Source organism: Delphinapterus leucas, chromosome 3 (genome assembly GCF_059928025.1).
Source record: "Delphinapterus leucas isolate spDelLeu-1000000601 "Yukka" chromosome 3, BTC_Dleu_Yukka2, whole genome shotgun sequence".
Lineage (NCBI taxonomy): Eukaryota > Metazoa > Chordata > Mammalia > Artiodactyla > Monodontidae > Delphinapterus > Delphinapterus leucas.
In genome coordinates, this window is record NC_143131.1 from 100,771,518 (window position 1) to 100,786,102 (window position 14,585).

Genomic DNA, 14,585 nt, shown 5'->3' on the forward strand with positions numbered 1-14,585 from the left:
GATGGGAACATTTTTATGCTCATTAAATCCATTTGCAAGCAGTACTATGATTTCAGACATGTTGTACAACAACAACCAGAAAAGCCAGTATTTTCTCATGAAATGCATGTTCCCAATTCTAGGTGAGACTAGGAAAACAGCATGGTAGTTATAAGAGAAATAATTTAAATAGTCTCAACTTTCTATTTGTGGAAATGTTCTAGTAACAGAAACTAATGACACAGATTAAGTCAAGTTCCTTTAAAAAATTATTTTATCTTGATCTCCCATGTGAATTGATGTTAGGTGAGAATGACATACTAACTTTCTAACTGATTTGAAATCCCTAAAGATTGTAAAAAGTTTGTGTAAAATAAAATAACTACCTAGGATCGTCTTAATTTGGAGGAAGTTGTGACATATTCCAACTAAAAAGTGAAAAACCCTGTACAAAGCTCTGTATATGGTAGAGGGTCTTATTGATTAATTGCTGAGATATGGGCACAGAAATGGGGACAGTTGTTATAGTTTTTATTTTGTTGATATTTCATTTTGCCAACTGGGGACAAAATAATTATTTATAGCCATAAGAAGATGACTTTTGCCTCCTGTCTCCTAGTCTACCAAATGGTGCCTCCATCTGCGTGAATGCCTCACACCAGACTCAGGACTCTAGCTTTCTGTCCCTACTTGCTTTACATTTCCATGCCTCTTTTTAGGTTCCACCATTCTTCTTATCTTCATCTTTATTTTGCCATTTTCCTACCCCAAATTACAGTTTATTAGGTTACCTTTTGATCTATTCCCATTTTCTTTATCTCTTCCAAATGCAAAAAACAATAATGCATCTTTCTTCTACACATATAAGAAATTCTCCCAAGACTCTCATGTGCTTTAATTCACAAAAATTCAAAGAACTGTCACTCTCTACCATATTTTTTTCTGGTTTTATCATCTTGCAGTAGAAATAGTTTTTTGAAAAAAGGAAGATAATCTATTCTCACTTCTCTTTTCCAGTTTTTGGTCAAGGAGCTATCAAACAATGGACATTTGGAAAATTAGAAATAATTCTAATTGTAGAATAATTGTAAGTGATAGAAATTTCTGCGTTATGCACAATTTTACTGTATTGTTATGTTTGTTCTATATTTAGGGCAAATGTTTTCCCAAAGTGTGTCTTGAACAGTTTTGTGATGGATTTTTAAATTTTTTTTCTTTATGTATGTATACATGTATCCCCTCTTTTTTTGGATTTCCTTCCCATTTAGGTCACCACAGAGCATTGAGTAGAATTCCCTGAGCTATACAGTAGGTTCTCATTAGTTATCTATTTCATATATAGTATCAATAGTGTATATATGTCAATTCCAATCTCCCAATTCACCCCACCACACCCCCTTTCCCCTCTTGGTGTCCATATGTTTGTTCCCTAAGTCTGTGTTTCTTTATCTGCTTTGCAAATAGGATCAGCTATACCATTTTTCTAGATTCCACATATATGTGTTAATATACGATAATTGTTTTTCTCTTTATGACTTACTTCACTCTGTATGGCAGTCTCTAGGTCCATCCATGTCTCTACAAATGACCCAATTTCGTTCCGTTTTTATGTGTGAGTAATATTCCATTGTATATACGTACCACATCTTCTTTATCCATTCCTCTATTTATGGACATTTAGGTTGCTTCCATGTCCTGGCTATTATAAATAGTGCTGCAATGAACATTGGGGTGTAAGTTTCTTTTTGAAATATGGTTTTCTCTGGGTATATGTCCAGGAGTGGGATTGCTGGGTCATATGGTAGTTCTATTTTTAGTTTTTTAAGGAACCTCCGTACTGTTCTCCATAGTGGCTGTATCAATTTACATTCCCACCAGATCATCCTTTAACCTTGAAAAAGATTATTAGAGCAGACCGCTGTGAGTAGATATTTGAACAGAGAACCAAATAAGATAAGGGAAGTAAACATGGCACTACCTGGGGGAAGAATATTGCAAACAAAAGGAACAATATGTAAAGGACTTGAAGTGTGAGCCAACTTGAGTTGTTTGGTCAACAAGTTGGTCAGAAGGCTGAAGCAGAGTGAGGAATTAGGAGGGAGCAGGAACTGAGGTCATGAAAGCATCATGACTATCTGATTAATTTTACTCTTGGCTTCACTGTGATCTCCTTGAGGGCTACACGTTTAAATGATTTGTTTTTTATTCTCAAGATTTAGTCCAGCGTCTGAATCTGGTACATACTAGATCTTTCAGTAAATATTTGTTGAAAAAAAATTGAGATACAGGGGTTAAGGCCGTTCAGATGTTTGGTCAATCAGAGCAGAATGAACAAAACAGAGCAGAATATTCAGGGACCTCCAGCCGTGATGCAGCTGAAAGATACTAGGTACGAGGAGGCACTGCAAGAAAGAAGCAAGAGAAGTAAGTGGATGCCAGACCATAGAGGACTCTCGGTACTACCAGGAAAAGCTAGGATTTTATTTTCTAGCTAAGTGCAGAGTTGATGGTAGGATATAATGGGATCAGGCTTTAATTTGGGAGGAAAATCAGTCTGCTGGTAATATGAAAGATGAAATAAGAAGGAGGGGTCAGTTGCAAAAGATATATTAATGTGGCAGAATCTATGGGATTTCAAATATATTATATATTTGGGGTTAAGGAGAGAAGGTAGTCTTTGAGGTACCCAGTTACCTGCTTAGGGACCTGATGACAGTGATGCCACTCACTGGCATTGGCATCAGAGCATGAGATCAGATTCTGGGGACAGGGAACAATATTACCATTTGTTGTTTGAATTGTTACTTGTAGGTCTGGTTGACTGGATTTAAGCAAGTAGGGAAAGGACTGTGTGTTATATCACTTTGTCACGCATTTCTTCTGGTATGATGACTTACATATGCATTCTTCATAAAATATTTATTAAGAATTTTACATATTAGCATATTCTATTAGGTTCACATTATAAGCTTGGAGAAAGGGGGAAACAAAGAACTGTATGATTGAAGTGGTATATAATTTGCTCTCATTTTTCCATGGGAGTAAATAGATTACAGTGAAGAGTCTTAGCACAGAGCATTGAAAGGAGTTATCTGTTATCCATATTGTCCATGAAACAAGACGATACAAAAATTCCCAAATTCATTCAAGGATTTATGTCACCAACAGTTGCAAAAATCTTGAAAAAAGGATTTAGACACATTGCATTAATTATGATAAATAAAATCAAAACCCCAATGTACTGTTCTCAATTTTTCAAGGTATGTAAAAAGGATCAAATATTTTTATTTCCCTAAAGAAGGTAATTTTCACCAACAAACTCTATTAAAACATCAATTGATTCCCTAGGCTAGTCTAATATCAAATAATGAGTGTTTAGTTGCAATTCTTCTGACTGGTTTGTTAAATAAGTTCCTTTTACTCATGCCAAATATCTCCCTTCTGGGGAATTTGTCTTAATGTCTAGTTCATCTCTCCAAAATTATGATGTTACTGTGCTCTATTTCACATAGCTGTGAAATGAAAACAAGGAGTCATAAAATTAAAATGGCTAATATGCTTTTTTAATATCATTATGTGACTAATGAGTAGCTATAACATCTCGTGTACCTAAAGCAATATATTTGTCTTTCATCCTGCAATTAAGGAGAATATACAATACCCTGGAAATGTATCATATATACAAAATATTGGACATTTAGTTGGCTGAGATGTCTACTGGTTCCAGCAATTTCACAGCTTTTCAACAAATTTAGTCTGACCTATAGTATATCAGGCACTGTGCAGGCAGTGGAGAAACAAAAACAAATTATGACATGTTTGCTGCCCTTCAGAGACTATGTTTTAAAATATATCATTTTAATATTTAACACTTATGTACTTATATTTCAAAATTGTTAATATTTTTAAAAACTAGGGATGGTTATGGCCACTTTAAATTTACATTAATTGAGAGTTTTTCCTCTGGTTAAGGAAAAAGAACTTACATTTATAACATTTTTACTAATATTTCTTAGGATCAATTTAATTTATAACATCATTGATTTTCTATGCAGAGATGTAAGTCTAGATATAGACATATGGGTTATTTCTCCTCACCAATATGTGTGGGATATTTCTTAATGCCTTTTATAGCTTTGAGGGGAAATATTCCTTTTTAAATTTTCTCCTTTGACCAGACTTGTGTCTTGATGGCAGAAAGTTATATTTAATAATTTTATAACCAAAAATCTCTTCACTGTCTACAGCCAACTGCAGCCCCAGTCTCACATCAGGCCTTCTGGGAGCCCCCTCTAACACTCCCACGCACCCACCACCAGCATTCTGGGTAGCAAGCAACTTCTGTCCTTCCCGTGGAATTCTCCTGTTGGATTATGAGCTCCTGTTCACTCTTCTGAGTGCTCAAGGTCTTAAAGCAAAAATTGAACAAAAGTTATGTTCAATTATTTTTTCCTTGAATGAATAATATAGTGAGGAAACAGAGGAACACCTGTCATCTAAGGGAGGGACTCAGCTCCACCTGCGGCATATCCATAATCCAGTCTCTTTGAGATTTTAGAGTTTGGATAAGCTCTGATAATAACAACATTTGGGGATGTCTTGGGAAAGAGGGGAGGCTTATTATGCTAAAGGTATGTCTTTGTACTTGGCACTAAACTTGTTCATTTTATGTAATTAAAAGTATCTTTTAGCCAGTCAGTGTTGAATATAGTGAATAAGAGAATGGGTGGGCTTCATGAGATATCCGTTGTTCTGACAGTGCTTTGAATGTAACACATAAGGAAAGTTGAGATGTAAATAGTTCTTTTTTGCTAAACAAAAGAAGAGCAGAACAGAGAATTATCTCCTTTAGATTCAAACAGTATAGTAATTATCTGTGGTTATCAAGAAATCACAGTTGCACTTTTCCTCTGTGAGCCTTCTGTTGGCAGCGCAGCTGGAGGTGAAGGTTAGGGCTGAGCTGTTTAAAGGTCATGCAACAGGGGGCGGGGAGTGGGGGAATAGTAATGTTTCCACAGTGCCCTACAGTTTACTGATTTTTGTTTTTTAAAGATATATAAAAGTATGTAAGTTAACAAAACTAGAATCTTGCCATTCTCTCCTGGCTCTTGGCAAACAGAAATGGCGTGCCAATGGGATAAGGCAGCTGTCACCATCATAACTTACTATTTTGATTCTTATATATCTTAATATTTCCTAGTTTAATATGTTTAATGGTTTGTAGTTTAATATTTTTAATAGTTAACAATGGCTTAGAGTAAATTATAAAGGAGTACTTGCCATTGGTTTTAGTCATTTGGGACATAGACTAATGGAGAGGTCATATCTGTTGATCTTTCTGACTGACATGTCCACTTTTTATAGGAAGGAAACATTATATGCCAGGGTTCCATAAACAGGGCTGAATTCAGGGCTTTCCATGCTCAGAGGACCCCTTTGAGAGTCTCCGTGGCAGCTGACTCGTCCTTCTACCCACTCAGCAGGAGCTTTGTTACCATGGTTTATAGGTGTCTCTTCTTTCACTTTTGTTCTCTAAAACAATTCTTCATATTAAATAGGTTAGCTGCTCATCAACCCACTAAAATTCCTCTTTAGCTCCAGAGCACCACTGAAACTTAACCCTAACCAAGATCACCAGTGGTGGCTTTATTGCTGACTGATCAGTGTCCTGTCCTTGAAATTGTCTCTTCCCTTGATTTATAAGACTTTACCCACTATTCTTTCTTTTCTCTTTTCCTTTTTATTTTCTTGAGTTTCCTTTCTTCTTGCCAAATGTATCTGCTCCTCCAAGATTCTGTACTTGCCTCCCTTTGCCTCACATGTTACCTACTTTACCATGATAATCCCTTTCTGTTCCATGGCTTGAAATTCATTTATAAGCTAAATTGGTGTCTTCAGAGAAATACTCTCTCTTGAAAGTTCCAAATGTGTGTTCACCTTCCTACTATATAACTGCATTTGGGCATCCTATAGGCAATGGAAACCCAAGGTGTCCAAGACAAAATTCCATCTCCTCTCCACAAACCTGTACTGTTAATTTCTTTTGATACTTATCACCCACACTGCTATGCTGACACCCCTTGTAACAAGCCGTGAGAACATTGCTTAAACACTTTGAATAGTTTATCTGTAAAATGAGAATAATATTTGCCTTGCAGAATTGCTGTGAAGAATGTGTAGTGGATCTGACAAATATAGTTGTTTTAAAAATAATATGTTTTATGTATCTAAACAAAACTAAGACTTCAGATGTCAATCCTTGTTAAAATATGGAGACAGAGAAAAGAATAAGTTGACTAGTATAGAGTTTTCCATAGTTTATTTTCATAATCATTAAGAAAACTTTTAATATTTAAAATTCATGAAGTCAGAGATCAGGCAAACTAGTAGTAATACAGGAAAAAAGTCTGAAAATTATCTAAATGTCCACAAACAAGATTAAGTAAACTATAGAATATTTATTTGATGGAATATTCTATTCAATATTCTATTGACAGTGGTGGGTCAGTGTTTATAATTTAACATCATATGAAGAAATTATGATATAGAATAACATGTATTATTTGGTCAAATTATGCATAAAAAGGGCACTACATGAGAATAAATTTCAAAATATATATTATAACTATATATGGAAGCTGCACTAATTTTTTAAGCACTATTTATTGTAATTTGCTTTTATAATTTAGAAAATTAAAACTAGCAAAGCAGCGGTCTCTGATCTAAAAATAAAGTAATATAACTATTTAAACAGGCCACAATATTTTGAGATAGCAGCAATAAAAACCCTATCTTTTTCAAAATGACTTTTTTACAGAGGAGCCTAGAAGCATTTTGCATATAAAAAAATGAGACACAAAAACAGCAAATTATTTTTTCCTCTCTGGTCTAGTAAGGAGGCAGTTTTTAAGTTATTAAGTTTTAATGAAACAATTAGGAAGTTAAGGAGATATTTTTACACTGATGGCAAATCATACCCGTCCAGATTATACTAAATTCCCATATGGTCTCCCTATTTAAGCAATAAATGGAAGGGGATAATTTGGAATCAACTATGAACTTGAGATTTGCCGGTTTTGTTTTCTCTTGGGAATTCATGCTGACAGATTCAAGAAGAGCATTTATTCAGACTCTACAGGAAAACGCTTTATCTGTCTGTAAAAATGGAGTGTTTTTCATCTGGGCAGCAGTAACCTGCAGTCCAGGCTCTCACGTGCCTTATTTTTAACATTGTTTATTCTCACTATGTTCTTGTAACAACCATTTATTTCTATTTAATCATTTGTTAGTGATTATGTTTGAAGCTCACATCTATTATTTGAGAATCTTATTGCAAAGCTTTTAAGCATTTTCAGAATGAATAACTGAAGCTTTAATTTGGTTCTTATATAGCAAAGAATGCATCAAGTACCAGGTGTTCAGTACACCGTTTATGCTTTTCCTCTACTGCCTGTAAGCCGTTTCATTCTAACAGATGCTGCAGGAGGCTGTTCTCTCCTATTGCTGAAATCAGTGGGGCTCCCAGAGCATATTTTGCAGATTCACTGCTCATGATTAAGTTCTTTTGAATTCTAAAGTGCTACAATGTAAAACTTCCTTTAAGCTTCCTAGAATTTATAGAAATCGCTCTGGGATGGAGAGATTTAAGCATGTGAATTGATTTCAGATAAGGATGGAGCCTTTATTTTTTTATAGCACCCGAAAGCCAGTATTATCATGAACATGGATGGTTTCTGAAACTGGACATTCCTGGATTTGTATTCAGATTCTGACACTCTCCAGCTATGTGGCCATAGGTGAATTTGTAAATCTTTCTGAGCCCTTGTCTCCTCATCTACCAAAGTGGTGGAATAACTCATTTCTTAACATAATTTTGAGAATTAAAATGAATTGACATATGAAAGCATCTAGCACTGTGCATGATAATCATAAGATGTTCATTCATGGTTACTTGAGTGTCTAGTACGTGGCCAGCATGACACTAATCATAGGTGATTCAAGCAGTTCACTCTTTGATGGGGTTTGCATATTTGTTTGCTTATCGTCTGTCTAGGCTTCATCACAAAGTTAAAAACTCTGAGAGCAAGTATCTTCTTTTGCTGATACATGGTTGTTTGACTGAATAATTGAATGAATGAAATATTATCTGATTTAAATCCTAAAGCTGCATAGTAAATGGCTGCATGATAGGAGTGGAGAGGCTCAATGGGTATTTCTGTCAAGGGGTAACATAAGCAAATTGGGAAATGAGAAACAGCCTGACATCTGGGGAAACTGTCATCAGCTGGGATGTGAAGGGTAAGGTGGGGAGCAGCATTTTGTCATGGAGGGCTTTGCGTGCTGTTCCAAGAAAGGAACTTTATTCTGTTACCCAGAGGCTTTCAACCTTTGCTATGGGGACCCAACTTGGCTCTCAGAGTACCTCAGAACTGCCACAGGAATGAAGGGGAAGGCATGTGGGTGGGATTTAGCCTACAACTCCCATTTTTCTCCCCTAACTCCAGTATAATTTGTCAACCAGAACCATTTTTATTTCCGTAACCTATGTTGAGTAATACCTTTAGGGTTTTGAGTACTGGCTTATTTTTAGAAATGATTTTACTTCTCTTCAATAGATAGAAATGTACTATTTTCATGGTGACAATGGAATATTTGGTGCAATAGAATGGTATGGAAACCATTGCATGCTTGATAGATCTCCTAAGCAGCGCTCTAAAGGATGCATTTCCAGGATTCTAAGGTAGGTAAAAGAATTAGTCATGGTACAACCAAGGTGGAAAATACAAAAGGCACAAATAGATATGCAACATTGAAGGTTATACAGACCATGCAGGGCTTGTGGAATGCTCAGCAGTAGTTGTCCACCTGAAAATATAGATAGATGAATCTGAATCTTGGGAAAATTTCTGGGCTGAACACATAGATTTGAGTGTCATTTACATAAAGGCCAAATTATAAGAATAGATAAAAAATCAACCTGTGAAGATGTACAAACAGAAGAGCAGTGGGCCAAGGATGGACCTTTGGGAATGATTGGCTTTTCATAGACCAGGGTAGGACAGGGAGCAAAGAGATGAAGAAGAAATTGTAATTTTATGTGCAAAGAAAACTAGGACAGTTTGGTAACAGTGGAAGCCATGAGCATGTTAAGCTTAAGAAGGGGTGAGTGGGTATGGAATGTAAGATGTCTGGTGGATTTATCAAATAGGGAGTCAAAATTATAATTCATACATATGAAAAATAAAATTATTATTTACCCTGAGATGCTTTTTCTAGCACTACTATATCACCTAAAGTTGACTTCTCATCTGCTTAGCAGAGAATTCTCTGCTCTTTTTATTGCCTTCAGATTCACTTATCCATATCCTTACACAGACTGAAGACTGTTCATATGGAGATTAGAGTTAATTCTTTTATCTTCTTTAGGGTGGAGATATCATTAAAACTTAAATTATACACAAATACAGCTTAGCAGTAAATGTAAACTCTTCAGCCGATTTTTAAAGTGTGGCATTTAGGTTTCACATTTGTGGGAAAGTCAAAATAAAAGATATACTTTATAATTCAACAGGTCTCAGAACCCAGCAAAATTCCTATGCATGTATCTGATAGAATATTTCCCTTGAAAATTTAGAAATCTATGTGGATAGTAGATACTTGTATTTAAAAGTGTACAGTAGACTAAAATGTGTTATAGATTCTGAATATAGAGACCAAGAATGGTGGATCAGGCATCTTCATAAATGCCCTTTAAATGCTCTTAAGCTATACAAGAAGCCTGGACATAATGATTTGGGACTGCTGTTCTTATGATATTTGGGGGATGCTGCTGTCACAGTGGGATGCTATATCTGGCTCACACCCACTTGTAAAAGACAATTGTGCACATCTTTTCTCAACTCTGCATCCAATCATGTCATTTGGTAGCTTGAAATTGGGTGTGGAGGGAGTATTGACCCCATGGCTTTGTTTTGTTTTTTTTCTTTCTGAAGAGCTAATTGTTAAAATGTTAAGAGCATATCACTGGAGATGGATGTATCACTGACAGAAGAGACAGGTAAATGCAATTGCCATTTATCTGCTCCTTTAGTAGGGCTCTTCTTATGCCCTGGTATGCTGAAACACAATTGCATAGGGCATATATGTCCACTCTGAATTTCCACAGCGAGGTCAATCTAGAAATGAAAACACATTATGTTATTAGTAGTTAGACCCAATTCTGTTTGGCTGTGCATTCAAAATACTGCACCATATTAACATGTACAAGTTCACAATCACCTTTGATCCTACCATTCCACTAAACTGTTATTTTCATTATAGAACTTGTACTAAATTTCTGCCTGTATTACTGAAAATTATTGAAATTTCTCATGCAGTATTCAAGAAGGTCTATAATCATGAACAGCATTAGACCTATGCTCAGCTCTCTCACAAATTATCTCCTCAGTAAATTTGTTATTATGCAACCGGGAAGCATCTATAGCTTTCAGACTCTAATTGGCACAGAACTTTTAGCATCCAGCCTGATTACCCAGCCTTCCCACAGTTTTCCTGAACTGGTTAAAAGGGCTCTATCAGGTCCTTGTTATCAATTATTTTCTTTCTTTCTCTCTTTTTATTTTGCAGTGTTTTCAATGTTTCCTTCGGTTTGGGAAAAAAAAAAATATGGAGCCCTTTACCAAATAAAGTGTTTTTACTATAGTTCAAATGTATTCAAAGTTACTTTTATTTTATTTCAACTTATATAATTCCTTATTTAAAACTATGTGTGTGTGGGGAGGGTGGATAGATTCTACTAATTCATTAATTAAACTGTCTGATTCCCTTTTATTTTCCAATCTCTTCTTGATCTACTTAATTTTGAAATTATTTCTTTATATTTAGAGCTCTTTTTGTGAACCTCTGAGTAATGTATAGCCACTAAATAACTTTACTCTTGCATTTTCACTTCAAAAAGATTTTGTTTTCCTTTTTAATTATCTGTGCCTCGGTTTCCCCATTTATACATGTACTATCCTTTAGAAATTGTTAAATGTTTGCATATCCCAAACACATGTATACTGATTCTTAGAATGTGAATAGAGAACTTATTAGGAAATAACTTATAAGGAAAAAAATTATTTTTAAAAAACTAATTATCAGTATTTGAGAAAATTAAGACTATATTCTCACAGAAGCTATTTCTTGATAGTTTTTGTCACTCAATCATAGAACTCTAAAAAAACATAATGTTATAAATTTCATAAAAGTAACTATTTAGGGGTTAAGGCTTGGGTTTATAACCCTTCCTTTTCTCTAATATTTCAAATCTACTAGTTCCTTAAGAATCGTGTGTTTGTTTATATTTTGAGAGACATGCAAGGGAAAAAATTTTAAAAACCCATCTTCTACACTTTGAAGATAGAATAACATGCACTGAATTTCAATATTGATCTGCTTTAAAATCCTTTTGTGTTTCAAGCTATCTATGCCTGCTTTAACTTAGCTATATAGGGCATAATGCAGAGCTTCATGACTTAAAGTAGCTTAGAAAAAGAAGGAGAGGCAGTATAACAACAGGTAGAAACACTGGTTGTGTTTTGTTTTATTTCTCTTGAAAGCCAGAATTTTTAAATGATTAAAATACATTCAACCAAATGTCTCATTCAAATTGTTTGGGGAGATATGAGTAAGTGAGTGCTGAATGGTCATGTTTTTGTCTAGCTTCTAATGGTTACATGCATACATCTCAAAAGGTAAATCTTACTTTAGAAAGTATTTCGTTCAGTTAAGCACTTTTGAATACCCAGGATAAATACAAGTGTGTTTTTAGAGGTTTGAACTTCAGAATATCCAGGCAAATAATGATATTATATACATGTATACTAACTGAATACTGATGTTGGGCAATGTATTGTAAAATTTGTTATAAGAACTCAGAAAAATTGATACAGGAATTAGGGAATACATGAAAGAAACCAAGCCTATGAAAATGCTTCTTGGGGCAAAATTTGTACAAACTAGATATTAAGAAAGTATAGAGAATCACAGAGAAGAAGAAATGACCAGAAAAAAGAAAAAAAAACCTTGTACTTATAGAAAATACAATCTTTCATAAAAAGTATAATGAAGAATTATTGACACTCTTGTTTAAAACACTGGGCATATCAGTAATACATCATGCAAGCTCCTAAGTATAGCTGTGTGCTGATCTTCTCTTTGATTTAATAGACGAAAGTTAACTCTGCCATTAAGGTAGAGGGTGAGGATAAAATGACAGGGAACCGGCCAGCCTCGTCCTTAGGTTTTCCAACCTAGGTATGATATCTTCACCATATTAAAAAATGTTATATTTAGAGATTAATTGATTTAATATTATTACTTCACAACATTCTACTTTAATCCTCAGAACTTTACTTTAGACTTTTCAAGTCATACTATTGATGAGTGCTTCCCAACTTTTGTCTACCTAATAAGTTGGATATCATCGTTATGACTGAAAGCAAGGGAATACTTTTTTTTTTCTTACGATGCTTATAGTTTTATTTTATATAATGTTTTAATTTGTAAATCGTGCCAAAAAATTTCAGAGGGAAATGAAGACAGTTCAGTAGTATGGCATAGAAAGTTAGGATTTTTATCGTTTTTATTAAAGTATAGTGTATTTACAATATTATATTAGTTTCAAGTGTACAACCTAGTGATTCAGTATTTTTGTAGCTTATACTCCATTTAAAGTTATTACAAAAAAAATCTATATTGTCCTGTGCTGTACAATATGGTTTTGTTGCTTACTGATTTTATACATTGTAGTTTGTGTCTCTAAATCCCATACCCCATCTTCTCCTCTCCCCCTTCCTTCACTCCACTAGTAACCACTAGTTTGTTCTCTAAATATGTGTCTGTTTTGTTACATACAGTTGTTTGTTTTATTTTTTAGATTCCACATATAAGTGATAACATAGAGCATTTATCTTTTTCTATCTGATGTATTTCACTAAGCATAATACTCTCTAGGTTCATCCATGTTGTTGCAAATGGCAGAATTTCATTCCTTTTTATGACTGAGTAGTATTCTATTATATGTATAAATATATATGTGTATATATATATAATGTCTTCTTTATGTATCTGTTGATGGACACTTGGGTCACTTTAATATCTTGCCTATTATAAATAATGCTGCTATGAACATTGGGGTGCATATATCTTTTCATATTAGTGTTTTCATTTTTTTCGGATATATACCCAGCAGTGGAATTGCTAGATCATATGGCAGTTCTATGTTTAGTTATCTGAGGAAACTCCATAATGTTTTCCATAGTGTGTGCACCAATGTACAATACCACTAACAGTGTACTAGGGTTCCCTTTTCTCCACATCCCGGCCAACATTTGTTATTTGTAGATATTTTGATAGCAGCCATTTTGATGGGTATGAGGTGATATCTCATTGTGGTTTTTGCTTCACGAATTTGCATGTCATCCTTGGGCAGGGGCCATGCTAATCTTCTCTGTATTGTTTCAATTATAGTATATGTGCTGCCAAAGTGAGCACTCTCATTGTGATTTTGATTTGCATTTCTCTCATGATTAGTGATGTTGAGCATTTTTTCATGTGCCTGTTGCCCATCTGTATATCTTCTTTGTAATAATATCTATTCAGGCCTTCTGCCCTTTTATTTTTTTAATTGAGTCATAATAGCTGTTTATATGTTTTGGATATTAACCAATTATCAGTCATATCATTTGCAAATATATTCTCCCATTCAGTAGGTTGTCTTTTTTGTGTTGTCAGTGGTTTCCTTTGCTATGCAAAAACTTTTAAGTTTAATTAGGTCCCATTTGTTTATTTTTGCTTTTATTTCTTTTGCCTTAGGAGACAGATCCAGAAAAATATTGCTACGATTTATGTCAAAGAGTATCCTGCCTACATTCTCTTATAGGAGTTTTATGTTTTAAGGTCTTACATTTAGGTCTTGACTCCATCTCGAGTTTACTTTTGTATATGGTGTGAGGAAATGTTCTAATCTCATTCTTTTACATGTAGCTGCCCAGTTTTCCCAGAACCACTTATTGTCTTTCCTCCATTGTATATTCTTACCTCCTTTGTCATAGATTAATTGGGAATAAGTGTGTGGGTATTTTCCTGTGTTCTCTATTCTGTTCCATTGAGCTATATGTCTGTTTTTGTGCTAGTACCATGCTGTTTTGGTTACTATTGCTTTGTAGTATAATCTGAAGTAAGGGAGCATGATACCTCCAGCTTTGTTCCTTTTTCTCAATATTGCTTTAGTAATTCAGGGTCTTTAGTGGTTTCATATAACTTTTCAGATTATTTTTTTCTACTTCTGTGGAAAATGCCTTGGGTATTTTAATAGGGATTGCATTAAATCTATAGATTGCTTGGGTAGTATGGACATTTTAACAATATCAATTCTTCCAGTTTGAGAACATGAGATATCTTTCCATTTCTTCATATCATTTTCAGATTTCGTCATCAAAGTTTTATAATTTTCAGGGTATAGGTCTTTCACCTCCTTGGTTATGTTTTTTCCTAGGTATTTTATTCTTTTGATGTGATTGTAAATGGGATTGTTTCCTTAATTTTTCTTTCTGGCAGTTCAT

At 34.5% G+C, this 14,585-nt stretch overlaps 1 non-coding gene across 1 annotated transcript; it reads right to left on the reverse strand.

The window, feature by feature from the left end:
- Positions 1-13,408: 13,408 nt before the first annotated feature.
- On the reverse strand, positions 13,409-13,515 carry LOC115803336 (U6 spliceosomal RNA). The gene has a single exon (XR_004024016.2). It is a non-coding gene; the product is annotated as a U6 spliceosomal RNA (small nuclear RNA).
- Positions 13,516-14,585: the final 1,070 nt, after the last annotated feature.